This window comes from Schistocerca piceifrons, chromosome 7 (genome assembly GCF_021461385.2).
Source record: "Schistocerca piceifrons isolate TAMUIC-IGC-003096 chromosome 7, iqSchPice1.1, whole genome shotgun sequence".
In the NCBI taxonomy this organism is placed as follows: Eukaryota; Metazoa; Arthropoda; class Insecta; order Orthoptera; family Acrididae; genus Schistocerca; species Schistocerca piceifrons.
In genome coordinates, this window is record NC_060144.1 from 234,280,464 (window position 1) to 234,286,463 (window position 6,000).

Genomic DNA, 6,000 nt, shown 5'->3' on the forward strand with positions numbered 1-6,000 from the left:
TAGAAGGTGTAAGTCAACTACCCTGGCCAGCAAGATCTCCGGATCTGTCCCCCATTGAGCATGTTTGGGACTGGATGAAGCGTCGTCTCACGCGGTCTGCACGTCCAGCACGAACGCTGGTCCAACTGAGGCGCCAGGTGGAAATGGCATGGCAAGCCGTTCCACAGGACTACATCCAGCATCTCTACGATCGTCTCCATGGGAGAATAGCAGCCTGCATTGCTGCGAAAGGTGGATATACACTGTACTAGTGCCGACATTGTGCATGCTCTGTTGCCTGTGTCTATGTGCCTGTGGTTCTGTCAGTGTGATCATGTGATGTATCTGACCCCAGGAATGTGTCAATAAAGTTTCCCATTCCTGGGACAATGAATTCACGGTGTTCTTATTTCAATTTCCAGGAGTGTATATTCCAATAGCTGCATAGAAACAAGCACTTAATCGAATGCAAGGTTTTATCAAAATATCAAAACACTCGGTGAAGAATTTTCAGAGATTTAATATTCTGAACGAATAAACATCTATTCCTATATAAATAAAAATATAAATATTCCTGTGTTTAAAGTCTTAAGTCTTCGAAAGTCCTTCACCGAGAGCATTGAAATTTTGACACAACGCTGCGTTAGAATACGATCGCATATTAATATACCTTTTTCAAGTATGTATTAATAAATATGTAATGTATAAGTGTGAAACGTTATTACCAAAAATCTCGAGACGTTTTTGACCAGTTTACTTCTAATTTTCACACAGTTCTGTTAGGAACACTCGTACGGACACATACTATATATTTTTAACATATATATAAATGTATATGTAATATATAAAGGGGAAACATTATTACCAAGAACCTCAAACAGTACTCGATCTATTTACTTCAAATTGTTACACGTTACGTTAATAAACGATAAACGTTTAGACACACACACACACACACACACACATATATATATATATATATATATATATATATATATATATATATATATATATATATATATATATATATCCCCCCCATGAACCATGGACCTTGCCGTTGGTGGGGAGGCTTGCGTGCCTCAGCGATACAGATAGCCGTACCGTAGGTGCAACCACAACGGAGGGGTATCTGTTGAGAGGCCAGACAAACGTGTGGTTCCTGAAGAGGGGCAGCAGCCTTTTCAGTAGTTGCAAGGGCAACAGTCTGGATGATTGACTGATCTGGCCTTGTAACAATAACCGAAACGGCCTTGCCGTGCCGGTACTGCGAACGGCTGAAAGCAAGGGGAAACTACAGCCGTAATTTTTCCCGAGGGCATGCAGCTTTACTGTATGATTACATGATGATGGCGTCCTCTTGGGTAAAATATTCCGGAGGTAAAATAGTCCCCCATTCGGATCTCCGGGCGGGGACTACTCAAGAGGATGTCGTTATCAGGAGAAAGAAAACTGGCGTTCTACGGATCGGAGCGTGGAATGTCAGATCCCTTAATCGGGCAGGTAGGTTAGAAAATTTAAAAAGGGAAATGGATAGGTTGAAGTTAGATATTGTGGGAATTAGTGAAGTTCGGTGGCAGGAGGAACAGGACTTCTGGTCAGGTGACTACAGGGTTATAAACACAAAATCAAATAGGGGTAATGCAGGAGTAGGTTTAATAATGAATAGGAAAATAGGAATGCGGGTAAGCTACTACAAATAGCATAGTGAACGCATTATTGTGGCCAAGATAGATACGAAGCCCACACCTACTACAGTAGTACAAGTTTATATGCCAACTAGCTCTGCAGATGACGAAGACATTGAAAAAATGTATGATGAAATAAAAGAAATTATTCAGATTGTGAAGGGAGACGAAAATTTAATAGTCATGGGTGACTGGAATTCGAGTGTAGGAAAAGGGAGAGAAGGAAACATAGTAGGTGAATATGGATTGGGGGACAGAAATGAAAGAGGAAGCCGCCTGGTAGAATTTTGCACAGAGCACAACATAATCATAACTAACACTTGGTTTAAGAATCATGAAAAAAGGTTGTATACATGGAAGAACCCTGGAGATACTAAAAGGTATCAGATAGATTATATAATGGTAAGACAGAGATTTAGGAACCAGGTTTTAAATTGTAAGACATTTCCAGGGGCAGATGTGGACTCTGACCACAATCTATTGGTTATGACCTGTAGATTTAAACTGAAGAAACTGCAAAAAGGTGGGAATTTAAGGAGATGGGACCTGGATAAACTGAAAGAACCAGAGGTGGTACAGAGATTCAGGGAGAGCATAAGGGAGCAATTGACAGGAATGGGGGAAATAAATACAGTAGAAGAAGAATGGGTAGCTTTGAGGGATGAAGTAGTGAAGGCAGCAGAGGATCAAGTAGGTAAAAAGACGAGGGCTAGTAGAAATCCTTGGGTAACAGAAGAAATATTGAATTTAATTGATGAAAGGAGAAAATATAAAAATGCAGTAAGTGAAACAGGCAAAAAGGAATACAAACGTCTCAAAAATGAGATCGACAGGAAGTGCAAAATGGCTAAGCAGGGATGGCTAGAGGACAAATGTAAGGATGTAGAGGCCTATCTCACTAGGGGTAAGATAGATACCGCCTACAGGAAAATTAAAGAGACCTTTGGAGATAAGAGAACGACTTGTATGAATATCAAGAGCTCAGATGGAAACCCAGTTCTAAGCAAAGAAGGGAAAGCAGAAAGGTGGAAGGAGTATATAGAGGGTCTATACAAGGGCGATGTACTTGAGGACAATATTATGGAAATGGAAGAGGATGTAGATGAAGATGAAATGGGAGATATGATACTGCGTGAAGAGTTTGACAGAGCACTGAAAGACCTGAGTCGAAACAAAGCCCCCGGAGTAGACAATATTCCATTGGAACTACTGACGGCCGTGGGAGAGCCAGTCCTGACAAAACTCTACCATCTGGTGAGGAAGATGTATGAGACAGGCGAAATACCCTCAGACTTCAAGAAGAATATAATAATTCCAATCCCAAAGAAAGCAGGTGTTGACAGATGTGAAAATTACCGAATTAGCAGCTTAATAAGTCACATCTGCAAAATACTAACACGAATTCTTTACAGACGAATGGAAAAACTAGTAGAAGCCAACCTCGGGGAAGATCAGTTTGGATTCCGTAGAAACACTGGAACACGTGAGGCAATACTGACCTTAAGACTTATCTTAGAAGAAAGATTGAGGAAAGGCAAACCTACGTTTCTAGCATTTGTAGACTTAGAGAAAGCTTTTGACAATGTTGACTGGAATACTCTCTTTCAAATTCTAAAGGTGGCAGGAGTAAAATACAGGGAGCGAAAGGCTATTTACAATTTGTACAGAAACCAGATGGCAGTTATAAGAGTCGAGGGACATGAAAGGGAAGCAGTGGTTGGGAAGGGAGTAAGACAGGGTTGTAGCCTCTCCCCGATGTTGTTCAATCTGTATATTGAGCAAGCAGTAAAGGAAACAAAAGAAAAATTCGGAGTAGGTATTAAAATTCATGGAGAAGAAATAAAAACTTTGAGGTTCGCCGATGACATTGTAATTCTGTCAGAGACGGCAAAGGACTTGGAAGAGCAGTTGAATGGAATGGACAGTGTCTTGAAAGGAGGATATAAGATGAACATCAACAAAAGCAAAACAAGGATAATGGAATGTAGCCTAATTAAGTCGGGTGATGCTGAGGGAATTAGATTAGGAAATGAGGCACTTAAAGTAGTAAAGGAGTTTTGCTATTTGGGGAGCAAAATAACTGATAATGGTCGAAGTAGAGAGGATATAAAATGTAGGCTGGCAATGGCAAGGAAAGCGTTTCTGAAGAAGAGAAATTTGTTAACATCGAGTATTGATTTAAGTGTCAGGAAGTCATTTCTGAAAGTATTCGTATGGAGTGTAGCCATGTATGGAAGTGAAACATGGACGATAAATAGTTTGGACAAGAAGAGAATAGAAGCTTTCGAAATGTGGTGCTACAGAAGAATGCTGAAGATTAGATGGGTAGATCACATAACTAATGAGGAAGTATTGAATAGGATTGGGGAGAAGAGAAGTTTGTGGCACAACTTGACCAGAAGAAGGGATCGGTTGGTAGGACATGTTCTGAGGCATCAAGGGATCACCAATTTAGTATTGGAGGGCAGCGTGGAGGGTAAAAATCGTAGAGGGAGACCAAGAGATGAATACACTAAGCAGATTCAGAAGGATGTAGGTTGCAGTAGGTACTGGGAGATGAAAAAGCTTGCACAGGATAGAGTAGCATGGAGAGCTGCATCAAACCAGTCTCAGGACTGAAGACCACAACAACAACAACAACATATATATATATATATATATGTATAACTTGATAACAACTGTTAACTAACAAACTGTTATCAAGTTTTATTTATGGCCGATGATTGCAAAATCTGAATTTGTAATAACAATAAACAAGATTTAGTATCAGGTATAGGGGCTAAGAGGAGTTGGACAGAAAAGGGGGGCAGGCAGGGGTAGAGATGGAGAGAGAGGGGAGGAGAAGACTTACATAGAAAATGAGGAACAGGCAATAGACAGAGAAAGGGGGAAGAAGGAGCAGATGGACCGAGACTGAGAAGAGGGAGATGAGGACGTATATCTAATTCCCATACATATTAGAAACGTGTGAATTCTCTGTTGTTTCTTTCCCATTAAGGGGAACAATGTTACATTTAGTGACTTGGCTTCCCTGTATTTCAGGAACCACTGTAGCCAATGACACGAAACTTCTATAGGACATTAAACTGTATGTTCTGAGTCTACTGAACGACAATAATTGCATTTCAGCCACTGATTTCGCAATTACAATTTTTTAATTACACGGTTAAAACTATGTGTACTTTTTTTGTACGTTATCGTAAATAATTTTAATTTTACATAAAGTTATGTTCTTCATTTAGTCAGTAGACTCAAGACATGTATGTTATTACTCCCTGAAAATTTGAATACTCTACTCGAAGTGGTTTCTGAGATTTAGGGAAAAAGTGCAACAGAAAATGTTAATTTTCAGGAACGACTTCTAAAGTTTCAGAAGACTGTAACTCACTTAATATATGATTTTTTAATTTTTAGTCACTCAGAAGCACCCTGCACCATACTGTATACCATCCTCTAGATCTTTTTCCAAATTTTTTCTTCTTTTCTTCTTTCTGCACTTCCTAGCGGCCAACTGTGCTGCATACTCTGCTTTATCAATGCTAACCTTGTCCATCCGTTCAAGTTATCTGATACAGTTTGCTTCAGGATTAATTCCCATATGCTGTAGCACTGTCACCCTACCAATTCTGCCATCATTAAAAGCAATAAAAGCATCATTGTCCCCCCTCCTCCCCCACTTTGGCGTCTTCATTCCAACAAAAACATTTTTTGGTGAGCGAGTCCATATAAGATTATTGAACGATTCATTCGGATTTTGAATCTAACCATGACCGACACTTCGTCAATAATTCAGGATTTACCAGGTCTCTGTAAATAGGTTTTATGATATCCATGACTGCTGCTGGGATGGAATGTTTATGGCTGTACGAACTGTTGAGTACTGGGGATTGCATGGGGATTGCAGTAACTGTGCAATGAATCAGATCCAGGAAGGGAAAGGTGATGTACTGGTTTTTCATCAGTTGACTGCTGTGGAAGAAGGTAGCCCATACCGCCTGGTTCATTTTCAACAAATCCTCAGTATTATTTCTAATGGCCATCCCTTACTACTGCTGTAGTTCATCAATCATTTTGTCTGTCAGCCTGGATCTTATGGTTTTACCACCAGAACGCTTCTTGTCTCTCAAACTTTGTTTCAACTTCCTGAACCTGGTGCCCATCCTCTTCTGGACATGACCTTTATAACACAGCAGTCCACAACCTTCTATATACAAAATTACCGATTTTATTAGATCTTGAAGTAATGCGCGTAGCCGGCCAGTGTGGCTGAGCGGTTCTAGACGCTACAGTCTGGAACCTCTTCGGTCGCAGGTTCGAATCCTGCCTCGGGTATGGA